Consider the following 22,740-nt stretch of genomic DNA (forward strand, 5'->3'; position numbering starts at 1 on the left):
GACTGTGTTCATCTGCCTCATATCAGTCGGGTGACTCCCAGCTCTTAAAACCCACCCAACACAGGTGACAGACCCTGAGCTGAGTCTCTACAATGTGCTACTGTGTCCATCCCCAGCAGCTGAGCACCTTCTCCTGAAGGGTTCTCCAAGAGCTCTGTGAGCAATACTACATTTCAACAGGCTTCACCAAAACTGGGTGAGCAGCATCCCTGAGGAAGGTGAACCTTCATCAGCGAATGAAGAGACTTCATGAAGGTTGCAAGGGTGAGCAGGGACAATGGGATTTGGGTACTTGCTGGTTATGTTGCCCAGCTACAAGGGGAGAAACCCAATCGCTGCTTCTGTCTCTAACTCTTCCATATTAGGCAGCCACTGGGTAAAGAGCCAGAAAGAAAACCACGCAGCAGGAGGGGAGACCTGCACCCTGGCACTGCAATCCACATTGACAGGTTTCAGAACATTAGAGCAAGCACCAGTACAGGAGCACAGGCTGCTCTGGATAGGCAGCTACAACAAAACCACCAGCATGGTGTAAGCAGAAATAAACTAACCCCCACCCAGATCAGTCCTCACCCCTCAAAACATCATTGTAAATGTTCAGTCACTGGACATCTGCTCTAGGAGTTGCAACCCTCTGTGGCCACACCACTTTGGAGGGGCATAAAACCTGCAGAGCCTCCATCAGAAAGCAAACGTCCCATCACAGCATCAGGCAGCATGGATACGGGTTTGAGCCCCAGAACACCAGGGCCACAGGCTCTGTGGTCCCCCCATGCTTCCCAAACTATCAGAGCAGGCACTGGAGCAACGGCTGAAGCTCTTACCTGTGGACAAGCTGCTACGGGTTCATCTCTGATACCTTGAGGAGACTCAGGTGTTCATACAGTGACCTGGGAAACGGAGCCTGGAGAAGAAGACATAAGACCTTAATGTAATGAGGCAGTTTGAAATGTGTGCCATTTATACCACAGACACATCTCCAACTGGGGTAGCAACTCAGGCATTTCTCTACTTGCTCCCATCGACACAATAAGGCTTTTCTTTACTTGCCCTTTTACTCTATCTGCAATCCATCCTGCTTCTGTTTTGGCCTAAACTCCTGGCATTTTCTCTATGCTGTCCTCTTCTCACGTGGGACCTGGACACGAGAGCAAATGCTTTTTACTAATGTCAATGCAGGGATTTCTTTTCATATGTGAAATGATCATTTCCAGCCGCACAAGACAAGGCACAGGAGGCTGCTTGGTGATGGACTTTCTAGTTCTCCTCAAATCACACCCCGAATGCAAGCTGGACCCTGTCCTGACTACTTCAGAGCTGGAAAATAAACCTGAGCACTGCCCCAGCCTGCAGCAGGGCGAGCTGCTCTGAGCACAGCCTGGAACTGACCCTTCACTGCCAGCCCTGGGACTGGTGGGGCTCAGCCTTAATAGGAAAGTAAAAATCACAATGGGTTATGGGAGGGCACCCATGAAAAACAATGTTCAAAAGGCTGAGAGTGGCTTAAAGCGAAGCTAAAGAGCAAAGTTCGCCATAATGCATCCTGGATGCAGGACAAAAGGCAGCATGAGGAAGCTGCTGTTGGGCACCTCTAACAGAAGTGCCTTCAGCCCCAAGGGCAGTGGCCCCATGCGTGGGGATGGCTGCAACCATTAGTTCTCATCATAGCAGACAAGAAAGTGAGTTAGAACTAGGGGCGATTGGAACTGGATGATCTTAAGGTCCTTTCCATCCCTAACCATCCTATGATTCCATGAGCCCCATTTCACCCATGTGGAAACCAGGGCAAGGAAGGCTGCAGCTTCCCAGTCATGGCCAGACAGGGTTGCCCTGACACCAGTGCAGAGCCCACACAGCTCCTATGCCCTCAGCATGCCCTCACCACACTTCTTCCAACCCCTTCACATCCATCCATCCATCCAGTTGCTCTCATTGTCTCTTTAAATGCATTTTTCCCATTACACAGGAGGAAATAACTACAGGCAGGTCAGACTCTAAGGATTTAATGGAACTAACACTGTTAGGCCATCCAGCAATGCTTCATAACATCTTCCCCACCATGCCTTTTGCTGCCAGCAATTAGATTAGGTAATGTCAAACCCTCATTAGTGGCTGCTTCTGAAAGTGTGTTGGCACACACATGCAGATGCAGAGCTAGTATGAAGTGACAGAAAACTCCCTACAAGGTTATTGCAAAAGCACATATGTGAACATGTTTATATACATTAACATATATAAATATGTAATATAATATCAATATAAATATGCAATGTAATATAGATATGTAATATAATATGTGTAATATAAACATATCTATATATTTACTTGCATTTACATACAAGTAAATGCAATAGCAGGACAAGGCTGAATATGACCATTGAGAATACTTGCAACCATTGGGAACAAAAAGCTTATAAAACACCCTGCTCAATAGTTCCAGCCCCCCCAAAACCCTACATTTATACAGTAACCTTGCAACTGGATTACAACAAAATGGTGTTTTCACTTAACAAGGGTGAAAGCCCAAAAAGTGCTACAAAATCAGGTTAACAACCCATAGAGGTTGTGGGTAAATGTTAGTTTTAGCATCAGAACACAGCACCATGGACACGGCTCAATTGATGCCTGAAGCACGTGTGATAAACAAACATCCCATTCGCTGCTGGATTCTGTTACGGGACCTTGTTGCCCCTTTCTCAAACATGAATTGACTGAAGGTTTTGCAGAGCTCTATAGAGTCCCAGCTCAGACCTTACAGAGAGCCAGCAGCGTTCATAAAACACCAGAAAACACTCACTACCCTCTCATTGAACACGTACAAAACTCCGGGTGTAAATACAAAGACCACTTGCTCAGTGGTATCACAGAGCCCCGTATTCCTGCCAGCTTGCAGAAGGGAAACAAGGGGACATCTATACCTGCCTCTCTGCTACGGCCCGGCACTGCTGCCATGTGTGAGTGTGAAACTCTGCCAAGCTCTGCCTGATCCACACAGATCCCACCCTGTGTTCCTTCTACACAGCCCTCAGCCCATGTTTGTGCTTGTTTCTATCCTTCTGTCCCTTTTCTTTCCTTTAAGTAGCAGTGTCCAAGGAAGGGGGACAGAGGGTGACCCTGATCATCATCCAAGGGGAGGCAGGTCCATCCCTCCATTCCCCTTGATTGGCATCATGCCTCTCTCACCTCCCCCAAAGGGCAGGAATTATATAGCAGGCTGACAGAGAGGTGGAGCAAGAGAGGATCAAGTGCTGGTCCCAGTCTGGAAGCACACGAGCTGCCTGTAACTGGCTGCGGCTGTCGAGCTGCGGTCCCCGGTGCCCTGCTCCATCCTTCTGGTCACCGATGCACATAATGATGCGTCTGCGAGCGCACGTGCGGGCTCCTGCAGGCTCTGCTTAGGGATCGCATGGAAAACCTGGCTGCAGCACAGTGTTGCTCTATTTTACCTTCTTTACTGCTTGAAAAACATTTGGCCGTTGCTGGAGTGAGCCGGGCTAGACGCATACATTACAGCACGCTCCAGAAATAGCACATGCTGCCTTGCACAGTTTTGCAGCTAAAATGCTTCCTTTCAGCTCAGCAGCCTGTCCCTGTCCATGGAGCAGCTCTGAAGAAGCAAACAAGGGCTCCAGAGCCTGTAGCTTAGGATGAATCATTGCACGAAGGTTTCCTGGCTTTGAATGCAGGTGAACTAAGTGCAAGAGACTTTGATTTCCTCTCCCTCACTGCCAGCTCCTGTGTATCATATGCAAAGAGTTTAATGAGCTAATGAAGAAGCTACGTCAGAGCTGAGTTTAGCTTTGACCTGGCAAAGGGAGCTGTCTTTGAGGACGAGCTTCCCACCAGCACTGCTGTACCAGCGCATCACTGATGGGAGGTCAGTCTGCAGGACCAACACAGGTCAAGGCTTCTCTTGAAGCCATCACTCTTAGCAAAATATGATGGTTTCTGGTGATAGAAGCCATCCTCAAGCCACAAAATAAGTATAATTTGCAGTCTGAATTGGATTTAGGCTGCTGATCTCTGAAAAGGTCTTTATTTTCTCAGGCAGGTTCTGAGGTACCCAGTCAGGCATGACAGGTTTTGGCACAAGTTGGAAAATGAAACCAGTTCCTGGAATAATGTAAGTTTATATCAAATTCTGACCCTTTTGGGATCCCATCTCTGAATGTAGGCAGAGCACCCCCCACAGTTGTTCAGGCATTGCTCGGCACAGTCTGTAATCATCATCTCAGGTGTTAACTGGAAACCACCATCACCAGCAAAACATGACCGTGAAACACCTATTAGTGTCCCAGTCCATGTCTGCAGACAGAGGTTTGCAACATAAACCCACTGGAAGTGCTGAAATCATTGAAGAACCATCATGCACATTGAAAAGCATGGTTGATGCCAGGAGGTATAAGCCAACCACTTGGTACTGAACATGCATCCCATCCATACTTGGAATATGACAATTCAGAACAAACTTTGTCCACTGCATCAACACATGAAGCATTGCATGCCCACTTTTTGGAGTGCCAGCGAGTTTAACAACAGTTGATGAAGCAGCATTGAATGCCTTGTGCCTAGGATCACACACAGCCATGAGGACCCAAGAGGAGCAGTGGATGGATGCGCTAAGGTGGAGCAGAAAGCAAGAGAGCCCCAAATCCCCCAAATGAGATCCTCGACTCTATTCTGAGTTCTGCCCCAGGTGACCTTCTGTAACCTCTGTGCCACCTCATCTATAGTGCAAGGGAGACTGTCACCCCCTGCATAGCAGGATGGAGACCTAGGCTGCACCACAGACTGCACAGGAAGACCAAGTGCTGCCTACAAGGGGAAACCAGAACTCCCTCTCTCTTTCATGGGCAAGGCTCACTTTCAAACACATGCAAGATAAAGAGCAGCACACAGGGGCTATTACACACACATACATCCTGTGAAACATGCTGGCTGGGATCTGTGCCTCTCTTGCTTTCCCCTTTCCCTGCAGGAAAACTTTTTTTAGGAAGGCGGTGCTGTTCAGTGTCCCCATCACTCAGAGAAAAAGGGAAAAATACAGAGTATTGGTACAGGCCTGCTATAGGAGACAGATTCCATTGCTGTAAGCATCTTAACCACAGCCTGCAGCTATAGGGAAAGGCTTCCCATGGCTAATACAGGCGCTTTGCTGTTCACATCCCTTGCTCTCAACCCTTACCTGGTTGCTGCCCTGCAGATTACAGCATTAACATGGGGTCAGAGGCTGCAGAAGTCATAATCTTCACCCACGAGTTGTGGTTTACTGCTGCCTGGTGACACCAGCGGTTTTCGTGGTCGCGTAATTTAACCATGATGTCCTGGGGACACCAAACCCAGCACTGAAATCTCAGCCTTTACTCCTGGGAAGGGCATGTTTCACGGAGCAGAAGAGCACAGAGCCCCGCGTGCTTCTCTCTTCCTACTAAGGCATTACAGAGTCTTTTTACATAATTAACCCAGACATTTTGCCTAGCATACTGGATTTAGTGCTTTTTTTAGGCTGGGGGGGGAAGGGAAGAGACTGAAGGCAGCTGTTTGCCTCCTGGATTGCAGCAAAACTTCGGTGCTTTGCAACCTGGAAAACAGAGTCCAACATTCTGTCCAAGTCCCGGCTGGTTGTTATAGCAACATATGCACGTGTGTGCGTGTCTGCATGTAAAGCAGACTCAAACCCAGGTTGTCACGGGCAACACAAGTCAGCTCCGAAAGTCGCATCAAACTTGCTGCTTTGCCTGGTGTCATCTGAAGGCAGCAGCCAGCTCCAGCAGGGACAGGGAAACATCCTGATCTCTCACTGCTGGTGCCGGTTGCTGGCTGAGAGCTCAGCGCCGTCTCGCAGCTGATTCAGCTCCTTAAGAAGAGGGTAATTTTCTTTATCCTGTTTGCTTCCTCGCAGGCTGCCGCAGCACCTTAACCCAGCTGGGTAAAGACAAGCTCATGGCTCCCTCCCAAACAGATGGCTGCAAGGAAGGTCCAAAAATAATCTAACCCGTTTGCCTGTGAGTTTTGAGCCTGCTTTGCTGATTGGCAGACCCTCCAGAGACCACCAGCAGAAGCAGATGGTCAAGACATGAGATCAGAGCTGGAGACAGAGATGTCAATCAATAGGTTGGAGTAGCAGGCGCTGGGATGTGGAATGGAACAGGCAGCTACAGCAGCGCTAAGCAGGACAGGGTGCACTGTCCCAGAAGACAAGTATGTGAGTAATGAGCTAGCTGAAAAGTGTAGTTTTCACTTAAAATACATACATACATATATATACACACACATATATATATAAAATCATTTTAAATAATCACATCTTTGTCATGCTGCAAAAGATAGCCCTTATGTTGTTCCACCTCTGGAAGGATGTGCTGAGCCTCTGTCAATGACCCGATCAAGCTCTCAAGCAGACATAGATAAAATAGATGTATATATGTATATGTGTGTATATATATATATATATAAACCCTAAATAAGAGAAAGAACAACCATACAGCCTTTGTAGAAATAAGAACAGGGCACAGAAAAAACTGAAATGGGAGATTTAAGATGGGTATAAGGAAGAAATTCTTTACTGTGAGGGTGCTGAGGCGCTGGCACGGGGTGCCCAGAGAAGCTGTGGCTGCCCCATCCCTGGCAGTGTTCAAGGCCAGGTTGGACACAGGGGCTTGGAGCAAGCTGCTCCAGTGGAAGGGGTCCCTGCCCGTGGCAGGGGTTGGAGCTGGATGATGAGTTTGAAGTTCAATTCCAACCCACACCATTCTATGATCCCTGTGACTGCTTAAGAATCTGTTTGAATAAACCACTGCACACATGCAAATCATGTACTACAGAATATGCAGATGAAGAATGTGTCTTTTCTCTCTAGTAGCTTGTTTTTGTAGTACTGCAAACAGCCGTGCAGGGGCTGCTCCATGGACAGGCTGCTCTTTGCTGCTCAGATACTCCTTGCACCTCTGGGTGCCAGCTTGCGATTTGCAGAGGTGAGCAGAGAAGTAAACCAGCCTCCGCTCTTCTTGTTTGACACTTGCTGTTTTAAGTGCTTATTGTCACCCTTCTGGCAAACAAAACCGAAGACTGAGCACATCAGGCAACCCCTGAGCAGTCTGGACCCCATCTCCTATAAAACAGAGCCCCCCGCCACACGCCTCTCGTTAGGAGCCAGACTACGACTGCACACAGCTGACCGGGTAATTTTAGCTATCAGGAGAGTGCCAGGAGATGACAACATTTCTGCAGGGCCGCCTGGAGGGATGGATGTCTGCAGGAGCAGAGGCAGAGCACCCATCACCACCCGGCTAACTGGACAGTGCCAAGGTAACACCACTAAGGCACATCTCAGTGTACCCCTGCCCTGCGACCCTCCAGGCACAAAGAGCACTTAGAAAGACTCTTTACAAATAAAACTGTCTTGAATGTAGACGTTTGTTACCCTGCAGCTTTGTTTTTGAACCCGTGGTGCGAGGTTGCTGTAAGAAACGGAATACTTGAGCATGAAGTATGTGTTACAGTGCTGCCTTATACAGCAGCAAAGTGATTAATTAAAATTTACAAGAGTAATCCAAATGCCTAAACATGTTTCTTGGCAGTAACTCCTAGAACCCGCTGCCAATAACATCTCAAACTAATGACAACCCCAAAGTCAACCTTTGGGAGCCATGAAGAGTCTCTCTCAACCCAGCCAATTGGTAATGGGAGAAGAGCGAAGAGATACGCAATTCTTCAGGAGAAACAAAGCACTTGAATCCGATCATCTCTGGGGTGTCTGGCTCACACTGGGAATAGCCCTATCCCAAGTCACAAATACTGGCCAAAGCCCAGTTTTGTTAAGTATTATGCAGCGGCATTGAAAATGCCGAATAAAGCTGTGAAACAGCCAAGTTCTCATCCAGCCCTGCAGCCCGTGAGATCCTGAGCACTTCCAGCTAATACTGAGCATGCCAAACACTTTACAAAATCAGAGGTTAAATTACTCCCTGGGAAGATTTCTTCATCGAACTCCAGAGGACACAAGGTATTGATCACGCTTCTTCCCCGTTCCCCCCAAACCTACTCATGGAATAGAATCCAATAACTTGATACTTTGGGTAACCTTTGAAAACCTAAAATTGAAATTTCCCAGGGGCAATGCTTGAGACTAAATTAGAGTTGAGAGTTTTAAACTGAGGTTAAAGCTGATGATTTCAATGGGGAAAAAAGAAGAATCAGGGAACTGTCACTTTGACCGTGTCAGGTTTACAGAGGTGCAACCCACCCGAGCCTGGCTGGTCACTGGAATAAATCAAATGAATGAATGGGGAGACACTCTTCAAAGGCTGATCTCACTGTGCTATTCTCTTAACATCACATTCCCCTTGCAACATGTAAATACAAGCCAAACTCTTCATGTGTTGAACTCATCTACACTGGCTGTTCGAGCAACTCCTTGTTTTCAGTCATGGTCTCTAAATGATTTCAGTGTTTTCAAAGCACACCAGTTGCTTCATGGTAATGATTTCACTGCCATGAAGTAAACCTTGCAATGATGAATGGGAATCTTACTCATGGAAACACAGCTCATTTATAACATTATTTCAGACACTTAAATTAGTACGGATCAACCCAGTCCTACTGGAATAATAATTTTAGCAACAAGAGTTAAAACACAAATGAAAAATCAAATGTTTTACCCCAGGTAAAAATAACTGTGCTGTCCAACCCCTTCTCTAAAAACCCTTCTCAGATGCCCCCTCCAACTGGAAATTTGCGATAGCAGAATTCCTGGATTTGGGAAGGAGATCTTTACATCTCCTATGGAAATTCACTCCATTTTGCCAAGCTACCCACACATCTGCGCTGGCTCGAGGCTAAAGTCTCCAGTCCCTCCTTGTCTCCTACTTTGGAGTCTGGAGCACTGAGTCCCTGCTGCAGCCCATGCGCCCTACTCAAGGGTAGCACAAGTGATCATGCCCTGCTTGCAACAACTGCAACAGCCCCTTAAGAAAGGAACACTGGACTATAAGAGTATGCTTTCATGTGCTCGAGTCCCAGCTCTTCTGGCAACCCACGGTAATGCCATGATTTCCATTGGCTATAATACTGAGCAATATCTCCTATTGATCTTAAGAGGGAGGCAAATATAATTGAAAACTCATACAAATAAGATAGCAGAGAAGTTGCATAAGATCAGTTCTGGCACAGCTGGGAACAGAGCCCAAGACTGATTAAATCTGGCAAATCTCACCCAGTCAGATACATCCTGCTTATTGTAGGAGCCAGATTTGCTCTATGCTGTCTCTCTTAAAGACCACCTCCCCATCGGTAGTGTTGGGTTTTACCAGGGCTGTGGTGCCTGGTAAAGAGCTGCTTGAGCTAATAGCAAACTTGAGTTGAGTACCCACATAAACTGTTCCCAGAGAGACAGGTTCACGCTGGGCTTGTTCAGCCTCGAGAAGAGAAGGCTCCTGAAGGGGAGACCTTAGAGCAGCTCCAGTGCCTAAAGGGGCTGCAGGAAACCTGGAGAGGGGCTTGGGACAAGGGCCTGTAGGGACAGGCCAAGGGGAATGGCTTGAACCTGCCCGAGGGGAGACTGAGCTGAGCTCTGAGGCCCAAGCTCTTCCCTGTGAGGGTGCTGAGGCGCTGGCACAGGGTGCCCAGAGAAGCTGTGGCTGCCCCATCCCTGGCAGTGCTCAAGGCCAGGTTGGACACAGGGGCTTGGAGCAAGCTGCTCCAGTGGAAGGGGTCCCTGCCCGTGGCAGGGGCTGGAGCTGGATGAGTTTTAAGGTCCCTTCCAACACAAACCATGGCATGATTCTACGTAGAGGGGACAAGGCAATGGTGCAACCAGTTACTCATGCAGCAGCAGCGGAGCAGCATGCTCCATAAGCAGAAAAGAGCAGGTTCCTGTTCTGCAGCTGGCACAGCTCTGCCACTGTTTGCTTGTTCTAAAATCCATCGGAAGTGAGAGACAAGCTTTAAGTAAAGAATGTTTATTTGCAAAGTTAAGAAATGCCAAAATGATGTCTGGCTCCACCAGGTTCATTTATTCTGTTCTGCAAAAGAACTGGGTTTTACAGACATGTAAACGCACCTTTTGGTGTAAGCTTTATAGGACCTCTGCCTTATTGTGCTCCTGGATGGCTGATGAGCAAGGTGGATCAAGCCAAGAAAGCGAGGCCTATGATATCAGACAAGGCTGACCTATTATCTAGAATATCTTAATGCTTTTTTAATGATGTTTTCAAGCAATTGCACTTAAATTGTCAGATAATCTAATTCAAATGGGAATATTTCTCCTCCTAAGCAATAGTTCATTGTCCTTAAAAGCACCAAACCCAGGCTCTGCTCAGCAGAGAGGAATGCCGATGACTGACAGATGGGTGGATAAATGGTCCTCAGACAAACTCAGGCTTTCTCTCCCTGGGCTGTTAACTCTTCAACTGCATAGACTGACCATTGCACTAAAATCAAGTGAGGCTACCAATTTAGCACAGTCATCACCTGCACAGAGCTCAGATTCTGTCCATAACCTCTGTATTTCCAAGTAATGGGTCTGCTATGATGTGACTGAGTGTATGACATAAGTCCAATTACTTGGGTGTCAGCATCTGCAGAATGTGTCTATCTATAGCTTCAAAGTCAGGTCTGATGTTAGTGAGTATCTGTATATGTAAAGTTACAGCAGTTTTCACAGCATTTTTGTGCACTCCTTGAAAAAAGGAGAAACAGAGTGACTTGCACACCTAAATAGGACCATCCTTAAGTACCAATGCAGAATAAGATGGTCAATTAGAATACATGATAAATACCTGAGCAAGGAAACCTTAGTGAGGGCAAAGAAATTGGGAGCTGAAAATAACGGATACATTCATCACTGACAAGCTAAATAATTTTTATTCCATGCTAACGTGATCAGTGTGGTCCATAAACATTCACTTATCAAAAGTTCACTTTAAAAACTGGCTTCCTCCCCGAGGATGCTGGAGGGTTTTACACACTTGCACTAAAATATCCTCCCCGTCTGTCGTTGTGTGTTCAGTAGCTGTGTTTTAGCTCCACACTCTCAACAATACCGATTTCAGTTCACCACAATAATGATTTGCCTTGTCTCGGTGTTTAGATCAGGCTTTTCACATCCCTCAGAAGCCTCCAATTCTTTCCCATCGCTCTTGAACCCGCAGGAAGAAACCGTTCTGCCCTGAACCCAACACCCCATGCAGGGATAGGAAGTGGTCCCTGCACCCAGGGCAGCTGGGGGGATGCTGCCTGCCCCCTCCCAAGGCACCCACAGGTAGGAGTGTTATTGTTGGTATTTATCACTCCTTTACTGTTACCAGGGCACCCTGTCAGGAGACCCATTTAAGCTCTATTATAACTCCTTTTGACTGACAGGCAGAGAGTAATGAGTGTCATTGCCTGAGGAAGGCCAGACGAAAAGGAAGCTCTAAATAGACCTGTCAGAGAGATGCTAAAGAGACTAATACATCAACTAAATCAGCACCCAATGCATTAAAATCTTTTAATCTACCAGTCTTTCCATTTTAAATGTTTACCGAGCCCAGCATCTATAATGCTGCATAGGTAATATGCTTTTTCTTTATAAAGAATTGCAATGACCCTTCTAAGTATATGCTTGGGGTTCTTTTCATGAACAGCAAGAAAAAGAGAGGAGGAGAACAGAAGCGGCAGGCTGCCAGGGAGCCGAATGCTTCAGTAGCTGACAAAAGACAAGAGAATTTGGGCTGATCTTTCTTTTTTTTTTCTAAGAAGCAGCTTTGGAATGATGAATTCACAAGTTGTTATGGGAACTAGCAGCACAGATGATGCCCCAAAGGAGCACCGAAGAATGTCTATGGGATCTGGAGGGGTAATAATGTAACAGAGACATCTGTAATATGCATGGATCTCACCAAAACCCTATGACAAGTTGTAACCTAATACTCGCAGTGCACGGTCTCTGTGCCAGCAGGAAGCCATAGCCCATGCAACACATTAGACCAAAACTATGTGGCTCGGGTGCTCGATGGCATGGCTTTGGCCCTCTCCCAGCCCTCCCAAGCCATCAGGAGAGTACCCCTCCTTGTTTATTTCCTTCGATGACACATTGATTTTTGTTCACAAAACCTCCCATTTTCCAGGACCTCCGCGCTTGCAAACTACTGTAACTAGGAGCACACACACACACGTGTGCCAGGGAGGGAGAGGTGGAGGGGGGAGCTGCCATCTGCACCAGCAGCAGTTGGGGATGCTGCCAGCAAGGAGGACACGAGGGGCAGGGCTTATTTCTTTGCAAGGCAGCTGAGGCCATCACCTCTGCCCAGGCGATACGGGCACCTCTCCTTCCCAGCCTCCTTTTGCATGGTAGAAGGGGATGTGATTCACAGAATGGTTTGGAAAGGACCTAAAGCTCATCAAGTTCTAACCCAATGCCACAGGCAGGGACCCCTTCCACTAGAGCAGCTTGCTCCAAGCCCCTGTGTCCAACCTGGCCTTGAGCACTGCCAGGGATGGGGCAGCCACAGCTTCTCTGGGCACCCTGTGCCAGCGCCTCAGCACCCTCACAGGGAAGAATTTCTTCCTTATCTCTAACCTCAAACTCCCCTGTTTAAGCTTGAAGTTTGAAGGCCTGACATCCTCTGCTCCCTTTCCTGCAAACCCCAAGAGCAGTGAATGCTGTGCCTCCATCTCGATGGCGGACGAGGCATTTTGCAGCTCTGCACATGCACAGGCATGCTGTGAGTGCTAGACAGTCTGAAGGGTTTCCCAACACTGAGACATCGAAAGCCTTTGGGTCATTTTCAAGATGGAAAGATTAAATTTATAAAGACCCTCATGCATGCTTTGGCTTTTAAAGGAGAGCTACAACACAGGGGGCACATCAGAGCTCATACTACATGGGTCATATCTAAAGGGTTTACATACGTATAAAGGGTATTAGATCTATGGGTGATCCATAAGCATAGACAGGATTTCAATTATACAACAGTCTGAACCTCAGGTAAGAGTTTATAGAACATAAAACAGAATACAGAACAGGCTAGATCAGGAATATCCTCCAGTGACCCACACTTTCCAAATGGCTTTGTCAAAGCACCACAGCAATGCAATGTCCCTAAGACAGCCTGGTATGGAAGCAGACCACAAACACTCCACAGTAACCAGGAGCTTCCAGACCATGACACATGCATGGATGGAAAAGAACTTGGCCATGCCATGAATCCCAGACGCAACACTAGGATATTACCGAGTTCTGTAAAAAGCATTCCAAGAAACACCCCTAGAGCTCAGACCCATCTGCAAGCATAGCCCCGAGCTTGTCCCCATGCTCTGTAAGTACAGCCTATGAGATATCCTGAGCCCATAGGAAAACACTAAAAAAGGAGTTCAAAAGAAGAGTAAGGTAAAGTCCCACATCACTGTAGCCTATTACTTGCTCAACACTGATGTCTATGAGATGAGAATCAGCAGCTGGGCTCAGTTTGCAGGTCTCTGTGGGGGCTGCGGTCTTGGAGATAAGAGTAATCCTCACCGTGCTTCCCCCTGGAGCTGCTGCTAACATTGGGAAGGAAGTCCAGTTAACTGTGAAGGTAGCTCTTGATCTGCCTTCCAAAAACCTCTTTCAAATGTACTTTGCTGAGCTGTTTATGCAAATTCTTTCAAGTCTTCTTGACAGCATGCCAGCCTACCATCAACCATGCAAACCTTATCCCCCTCGCACTGACGGTGCTCAGCTGGGTAGGGGCAGCCTGGAGGGAAGCCACAAGACCAGCCCACTTTCCATGTTGCACACCTTTAACATGGGCCTACCCAGAACACACTCTCCAGATGGATGCCTGGAGTATATTTATATTTGGTTATAAATAGTGTGCCTTGCCATTCAGTTCCACTTCAGTGTTCATGCCTTCCTTTCACCTCCCCATCCGAGTCCATTAGCCTGAGCTATTTTTCCAGCTGTCCTTTCGGTCTGTGCCAGGAGAGGGCTCTTGGTCTCCTTCCCCTTTGTAACCTTCAGCACACCAAAAGTTATGGACTGCATCAAATGAGCATGAAAGGAAACATTTCCTGCACTAAAAGCTTGCAGAAGCCACATTAGGGAGCCCCATTACTTGAGGATAGAAGACTCATTTGTGATTTCTTTTTTTTCAGCACCAAAAGATCTTTCCTGGAGCTTGGAAGAACCAGAGAACTGAGGGTTTTAAACTCAGGACCTGCAGTTTGCATTTACCTAGTGATTTTCTGCAACCTCTTGCCAAATGTCTGGCTGTGTGCTCTTCCAGAAGGTAATAAAAAGCCTGCACCATGCTTTCTCTGCAGAACTACTTAATGGGGTTAGAAGGTTTGTTCTTAATTTCATATTAACTCCAAGTAAGGTTACATATTCTCAGTACTTGCTGTGCTTTCCTCTTTGTCCAAGCCACCAAGTCCCGGTCTGTCCCGCACCAGCAGACCCAGATCTACCCTAGGGTCTCCTGTACTGCCTGTGGTCAGTGCACTTTGGGTTGTCCTCATCCCCAGTTTCTTCTCTCCTTAAAGCTCTGCTTCCCACCCAGCCAAAGTGCCCCAGGTGGACCTCTCTGTTTCACCAGCACAGCCTGTCTGGCTCATCACTCTACCACCCTTACACACATGCTCTCCACCACTTCTATTCCAGCCCCTCGGAAAGACAGGGAGAGGGAAGAAAAAAGTGCTTTCCAGATGGACTTCACAGATGTCATAAACTGTCCACATCCCTCCCATCTTCGACAAAAGCTGGAGGAAACTTGGCAGGGCCAAGGTATCATCACCTATAAATTATGGTCTGTGGGCTACAAACCATCCCAGACTGGGAGGCCTCCTCAAGTCATGTGAAGTTCTTGTGCTCACACTCATCTGCCTGACCTGGGGCCCTCCAGAGAGTTCAGTGGGTCACCCCTCAGGTTGACCAGCTATTCCCTGCTCTGTGGTGGTTTTCTGACTTCCTGACACATGTAAGTCAGGAAAGAAGGAGACACTGTGCAGCAGGACAGTCCTTGCTGCTCTGTGCTCTGCTTGATGCTGAGCTTGAGCCAGCCACAACAGCCTTGCAGACCTCTTTCCAAGCCAGATCACCAAGACAGGTTTCTCAACAGACCTATCCTCTACATGTAGGAAAACAAGCTCTCCAAGGTTTGCACCTTTTACTCTTGTGTTGGACATGCTTCCTGCATCAACATTCCTGAGGACCTGGATCTATGCACCCTATACTCCTCAGACCTCAGGAAGTGAAAGGATGAGCTGAAAGAAAAAGATAATGCTTGCTAGTTTTTATTTAAATCCTATGTTCAGGTCTCTTCCTCACCAAAACTTGTTTTGTGTACTCATGGTTCACCACATTAGTCCGTTATCGTGGCCTTTGGGCATGTTGGATGTGAAAGGATGTGAGGAAGTGCTGCCTCAAGGTAAGGAGATTGTGGAGATTTCAGGGTTACCAAGATCCTGTTTCCTCCTCAGACATGAGGCTTTATCCAAGCAAATCAGGAACTTCTAAGAGGGCAGTTTATCACTAGGGACAGCACTTACTGAAAGAGTATTAAGCTGTGTAGAGAGGAAAGTTCAACAGCTTTCTTTAGAAGGCAGCCTGGCCCTTGAGAGTAAGGGCACTAATAAGGGATTTAAATGCTTCCTCTTGAGCATACTTCATGATGCTATAAACAGGACAGTAATGTGTCACTGGGCACAGACCCACTCTTCATTATACCTGCTGCATAAATACAAGTAATAAAGTAAAAAGGATGGAGAGACAGCTAATAAATTACTCCAGAATCACACACGAAGAATGCTGAAAGCAAAACCAGCCAGCTGAGACCGTGTGTCCAGTATCCAACTTGCAATGATCAACTCCCCACTAATCTGAAGCAAAACTTGGACTTTCCCTGGGAAGCCCTCATGGAGCAAACATGGTGAGTGCACACTTCCTGCCCTCCACTTCATCCCAGCCCCAGTGCAAAGTCAAAGAAGCCGCTCTCAGTAACCCGGCAGTGCCCCTTTCATGTGCAGAGCGGGTTTCTATTTCTTCCAAAGAAACAAACACAAAGGAGGACAGACAGGCTTCCATCTGACTTTTATCAAAGCCTGGATGAAGGAAGACTTTCAACACTGCTTTCCAAGCAGCCCTTTGTAAAGATGGGAGGATGGGTAAAAATAACTTGTAATTAGAGTCTAATGAATCAGCATCAGTTGTCTAGCCAACAGTGCATCAGCTCCCATGTGCTAGTTAATCGCTTGGTACTCTTCTCATCATGCAAGAGCTGCAGGCTGGCAAATGCATGCTCGCTGCCCCCACAAAGGTTTTTCCTTACACTTGCAGTGCAGGTTCAAACTCAGTTTCACCCCAGAGAGCAACAGGACATGACTTTACCAGACAAGGAAGTCCAAGAAACCAGCAAACTTGCACAGCTTTCAGGGCTGATGCACCTGGAAGTACATTAAAGCAGCATCAACTCACCCTGTTTTACCCATTTGCGGAGCTTTGTTGCGGCCAAGAATCAAGCTTCATAAGCAAGGCCAGGCGTTCTCTGTGGCACAGTGGGAATAAATTCAAACCACCCCAGAATTCCTTGGCAATAAGCCCTAGACTTCACAGCAGTATTAATTCAATGCATTTCCATGCAATACTTCTCATTCCCACCCCTCCTTCAAATGCAAGCACAGGTCTTATTCCCGTTTGTGTTACCGGACGTGGTTCTGTGGGAAGGGAAAATGCTATGGCATGTTCCACAGCGGTGGGAATAATGAAGTACCCAGGCTCTGCTTTTGAAGCTTGCATCAGCTCAAGAGAACATTTCAGCTTGGCAATGTGTCTGCCAGCTGCAGCGGCAGGGACTGACACTGCTGTTCAGTGACATGCAGATGAGAAGCTTCTTGCGACAGATAGAATAATGAGTGCTCCATGATAGGGGAATAAAATCCCTTTGCTGATGACTGCAGAGCAAATTTGCAAAGTTTGCAAGGGAAAAAAGATTTATTTTTTTTTAATTCTAACTGCATATTCCTCTTGAGAGGTGAAAATTACACTGGATTTTTTCCAACTTGCATCTTAATAAATTTCCTATCAAAGGCCATTTTCTAAATCCTTAATTTTGCTTTGTGGTTTCAATGAGGAAAAATGTGATTTTCGATTCAGAGTCCATGGTCAGTTTAGAAAGGTCATAAAGGGCTGTGAAAAAACTAGGGCTTTTTACCTCCATTTTGCTTTATATGAAAGATATTAAATAATCAGAAGTTGCTTTTGTCAAGGCAGGTCCATAGATGATCTTGAAGCTCCCTTCCAACCCAAGCTATTCTATGATTCTACATTCAACACCAAAGATGACTTTTCTGCTAAGCCCTATTATCATCCCTACAACTAAACTGTTGTCAACCGACTACAAACAAGATGTGTTGAGATTTAGGTGAGTTGAGCAAAAGTTCTGCCTTATTTCATTTACTTTTTACCTTTTGTGTCCTCTAGAGAATGTGACAGAGGGAAAGAGCATGAAGAATTCCTGCTATTCCCTGGAAAACCATGCAACACAAGAACTGCAAGCACGTGCACGCACACATCCTGACACCGAGCCTGCAGCCGTCATTCACACATCAAACACCAAGTGCATCCCAAGCACTGCTGCATTCCCATCTACTTTTATATAACCCATATGTTATGGGTTTATGTATTTCAACATATAAAAAGAAGCTCCTGCCATGACCATGGCCCAAACACATGGTCTTCCTCGATTTCAACTCCATCCCTTCAGTCCCAGGTGCAGGGTAGGTCATTGCTAGCATTGTGCCTTTTGTGCAACCTGTGATATGGTGAATAGGCTTAGGGAGCTGAGATCCTAAGGGATATTAGGAAAGATACTGAAACACCTTATCCTATCACACAGGACAGAAAGCTGCCTTGACAGTGCTGAGGAGGTTTTCCTTGTGCCCCATGAATCATGGTGGAAAACTAAGATTTGCTGTGTTTAGTTTCTACTCAGAACTCAAGCGAGAATCAAGCTCATGACTTTCCCCTCTTGTACTTAATTGTCCTGAGCTCCAGCATCATTCTCTGAACACAGTATCTCCTATATCAAATAAAAGCCTGAGATAGCACATGTCTACTACAGCATATTACCCAACATACCCTGACTGGAGCACAATATCCATGCCAATGTTTTCTGGTTTTAGCTTTTTTTTTTTTTTGGTCTGATTGGTTAAAGTATGCAAAAGAGGACCCACAGATTAGTTTATATACGCATTAACCAGTAATTATACTGCTACAAAGCATGAGGTCAAAAGAAGGAAGCATTTAGGTTGTTTTCCCAGTTTCAAGCTTATTATTTTTGGCTAAATTCCCTGTCTTTCTTTTAGAGTAAAGGCTGGGTCAGAAGATGACATCCCAATGGAGCAAAGCATTTCCCTTTTTTCTTCACTCTCTTTTGATCCTCCCTTGTTCTGCAGCAAGAAGGCCACAAGCTATTTCCATAGCAAAGAAGGTGGACTCAATACAGTGCTGCCTTTTATTCTGCAGAAAGCAGCACTGGCGGCAGGTGAGGGAGCAAGAAACATCACTAGCGCTGCAGGAAGGACAAGAGCAAAGCCAAGTATGGCCATGGGAGACTGGGCTACAGCACCCACGCTGGGAGATGGCAAACTCTGACTCAAAAGACCCAGAAAAGACATGGAAGAAATGTCAAGTTTTGTGGGTTTTAAGCCAGATTTCAACTTTTCCACATTCTCCACCCCCTCAGTGAAAACTTGAGCACAACTTCCAGCATGAGCAGCACATCTGATGGGCTCTGCTGTCTTCTGCAATTGCATCTGCTTTGGAAACGTAGCACCTAGGGTAAGAAACGAGGCTTCCAACCTATACCTTGCTAGTGACTGCAAAGTGCATCCATACATTGTGTCTGTTGGCATGGGGGAGAGAAGGACATGTTTGTATGTATGGCTGGATGACCCTTGTACAAAGTAAAGGAAGGACTTATCTGCTCAGACTATTTCATTCCCTTCTCAGGGGGGAAGGTGTGGAAGCTTTCCAGAGTACATACAACTGGTTATTAAATTTCCAGTAGTTAAGTAAACACGTTATTAAATAAAGGAATAAAGATTCTTTAACTATATTAACTAACTTCATACATGCACATTTCTTAGAATCTCAGAAATTCCAGCCACTCCAGCTTTTATCACACAGGCTGCAATATCCAGGGCTAGAAGTGGTCCAAGAGAAAGCCAAAACCAGGTAAACTACCAGCATAGCTAAGACTAGTAAACTAGACTAAAAATTACCTTTTATCCACCCCTTGGCTACATGTGTTTTGCTATCTCTCCTTGCACTTGAGTGCTTCAGTTTTCAGTGGTAGCACAGGCAGTATCTAACCCACGGTCAGATGCGAACATCAAGGTCCAAAAACTTGTGCGACCGATTGAGCCCTTGACTCTGAAACTGAAAGACCAACAGGCTGAAAATGCAGATTTCGGGTTTGGTGCAGAACATGAGGCCAAATAAAAACAGCTGTTGGGAAATCTTGAGAAAAACAGAAAATAAGAGCATGCGATGGTGAGCCTATTCTCAGACCAAGTTGTGACATCATGTCTCACAGGTCTCCTCATGGAATAAGATGTTCCTTTCCTGGACTAATAGTAAGGAATAATAGCTCTGCATAGAGAAATCATAATGTGGGAAAATGCTTGTAATGCTCACATCATCCCACCATGTGGGGTCTGTGCCTGTCTGAATGCATCCCCGCCTGTCAAAGGAAACAGTGATGAGGATGTTAGAGCACCAACAGGGAAGATGAAAAACAATGCAGAGAAAGCAGACCTGGTCTCAGAGGAGTTCACATCACAAGGGGTAGCTTCCTCCCAGGCTCTCCCTAAAGGAAATGTGGAAAGCAAAGCAGATGTGGACAGGTCACCCATCCTAGAAAAAGGATTCAGCCCAGCATGCAAGAAAGGCAGGAAGAGAGTGGAGGTGGGATGTTTGCAAGCCAATAGAGGAGTACGAACAGGTTCACCTCTTTATGCTACTTGCACCATGTTATAAATGCTTTGCACCTTTGAGACACAAGTTGGTCTTGTTTGATTTGAGAGCTGCTTTCCCCAGTCCCCATTCCAGGCTCCTGGCAGGACCCGACCTTGCTCACACATGCTGAATCCAACCCCAGCTGCCCCGGGAGGCTGTAACCCTGGTTATAGCATAGGAGCAGAGGGGTGGAGAAACACCACCCCGCATGCAGTAAAAACTTGGCATCTGGCAGAGACCACCTGGAAAAGCCCAGGGAGAGAGCTCAGGCACAGCAAGACATGAGAGAATTGATGTGAATCGCTGTTCCAACACAAGTCTTATCATTTCCTGAAGCATACCCACTTGTGGGTATATTCTCTTACTTGGGAGAATCCAGGATGCTCTCAATGTTTCTGGAATGAACGGAGAGTGAAACCAGAGGAAAGTGTATGATTATCATAATAGTAGCAGCTTTTTCTATAGGTTTTTTAAAGTAGCATAAGACCAAGATTCTGCTTCCTCCAAGAGTTTTAACAACGTCTTAGTCACCATTAAGATATTGCTGTAGCATTTTCTCTCTAAGCCCCCTAATTTGCTCTCAATTCATTGTTCATGGGATTAAGCCCTTCTCCTTTTTTTTTCTAATGAAAACACAAGAAAAGCTCAGTGACAGGAGGATGAAGGAAGTCTGTGCTATTCACCAGCCACCCAGCCACACACATGCTATCTTAATTCATCAGCAGACAAAGCCAGCTCTTTGTCTTTGCAGCTCCCTCTATGCCATTCATTCACGGTGAGATATCGCTCCCAGTAATCAGAGCTTGCCTATACAGGGGTGAGTGGGGGAAAGAGACAAAACCCATCTAATCAGGCCTTAGACTTAGCCCCATTGTCACAGAGACAGCTCCTTTTTTAAAAACAATGTATATATATAGCAATAGATCTCTATTAAGCACCCTTTCCATGCAAAGTTAGATGGTAGCTTATGTAACAGGCAGGCAACAAAGCATTTTCTCCATTTACAAGCCTTTTTTGCCACTAATAACAGATCAGCAGAGCATCAGGGGAGAATATTAATTCCCTAAGAATTATGAGAAGGATTCCCCCAGTTTAAGGTTGCTTTAACCTTTGTAGCGTCAAATACTTTGCTTTTCTGTGCTTAATGAGCTACATATGTGGTTTGCAACTGTTAAGGGGTTAATCTCTAACCATTGTTTTAATTGGATCAACAATTGGCCTTCTGCCACTTCCTTTGGAAGATTATTCCACGATCTAATAGAAATCAGTGCCAGAAAGTATTTTCCTGAGCATACGTGCCAGGGGAAACACTATGGGAATAGATAACGACCCAAGTTTCACAAGGATCAAATACTGCAATTATTATCATCCTCAGCCAGAGTCATGACAGCCACGGCTGCATGTGGTCACACTCCCCAGGCTGCAGCATCTTGGGAATGAGAAGCTAATGGAAAAACTTACCAAAAATCCTGCAGCTTTTACAAATGAAGGAAGAGGGAAAACAGAAAGTGATACCTGATTGATATTGAGCCCTAGTGCTGAGCAGTGGTGCAAAGAGGCAAAATCCAGATCCCAATTGCTTATGCATTTTTATTTGTGAACAAGATTAGAAAGTGCCGAGCAGCTGAGACCTCTCTTCTGCTATTTCCTCAAAAGTAGCCCCTATAATTTGCTTTACTCCATGTGAATCAGCCCAAATCTGTACCAAACCAGTGAGAAAATCACTTTCCATGTTTTGCTTTTTGCTATGAAAAGAAAAAAAGCCCCTATCAGAATAAAATATCTTGTGTAACTTTAACTGGAACAGAAGTATCACTCCTTCCGATCAAGGAAATCAAGTTCTCATATGCCTGCAGGCATAGCCCCAGCACCACACACTTGTGCAAGTCACCCAGTGCCTCCGTATGGCTGAACACGTGCTGTGCTTCACAGACAGCTCACGTGCTGGTGGCAGGAACTTCTCTTAGGGAAAGATGCATTCTTTTGGCTAAATGTTCTTGACCTCAGGTTTGGCCTCATAGGCACTAGGAGGGAGGATGCTCTCTGCAGTGAAAATGTCTTTGAGATCTATTCCTGCAGGATTTTAAAGCACTCACCATCCAGACATCATTATTTATATTCTGAATGATTAGTTGTATAACGCTCTTGAGTTGCCATCTCTGTAAACTGGGCTATGAATACATACACGCAGATGAGTGCATAAATGGTGTGTCTAGTTTATCACTGGTTCACCTGAGTCCCATCACACCAGTGTGAGCAACGAGACCCTGAATGTGCTGTACATGTTTTTCTTGTGCTGATACTCATACAAAAGTGTCCAAGTTCTGGCACTATGCACATGGCTGCATTACGTTTGATGCCTGTACAGGGAAAGGAGGAATGTTTTCAGAGTGCTGTGACTGACATACAATCCAGAAAGCATCTCAAGGAACTGAGGCTAACTAACCCAAGTTTTGGATTTGAAGAGAGAAAAGCCTCTTTCCACAGCTTTTGCCCTCCCTCCTTGGTTGACTTGCCATATGGCCTTTTTGCCCTAGGTTACAGCTATCTCTAGCCAAGGATCTCATGCAGGTCTCATACCCTTGGGTAATCCCCTGTGTTCTTCTGCAGATGGAAATTCAATCTAGGACTTTAGGGATGGGTCACCTGCACAGGTTTCAAGCCAGAGGAATAGGCTGATGAAGCTGGGTCTGATGACGAATGCCTTAACTAGCTCCTCAAGGCTTGGTTTGTTTGTCTTCTTGCTTCACCAAGAGCAGAAACTC

General features: G+C 46.1%; 1 protein-coding gene and 1 long non-coding RNA gene across 10 annotated transcripts in view; one reads left to right on the top strand and one right to left on the bottom strand.

Moving 5' to 3' along the window:
• The window catches only part of HIVEP3 (HIVEP zinc finger 3), a 244,961-nt gene that overhangs the window by 127,819 nt on the left and 94,402 nt on the right, over positions 1-22,740 (bottom strand). For all 8 annotated transcript variants that reach the window (XM_061360605.1, XM_061360608.1, XM_061360603.1 and 5 more), the window contains one exon: positions 825-904. The gene's annotated coding sequence lies outside the window, so the exon portion shown is untranslated. The remainder of the gene's footprint in view (positions 1-824; positions 905-22,740) is intronic.
• Positions 5,660-7,411, top strand: LOC133216269 (uncharacterized). Of its 2 annotated transcripts, none has more exons than XR_009726597.1 (3): positions 5,660-5,929; positions 6,038-6,201; positions 7,231-7,411. It is a non-coding gene; the product is annotated as an uncharacterized LOC133216269 (long non-coding RNA). The 2 variants fall into 2 exon arrangements; XR_009726596.1 differs by having other exon boundaries at positions 5,660-5,869; positions 5,963-6,201.

The sequence above is a fragment of the Neopsephotus bourkii genome, unplaced genomic scaffold (genome assembly GCF_033783945.1).
Source record: "Neopsephotus bourkii isolate Nb327-2 ecotype Australia unplaced genomic scaffold, CSIRO-AGI_Nbou_v1 NB_1036, whole genome shotgun sequence".
NCBI lineage: Eukaryota > Metazoa > Chordata > Aves > Psittaciformes > Psittacidae > Neopsephotus > Neopsephotus bourkii.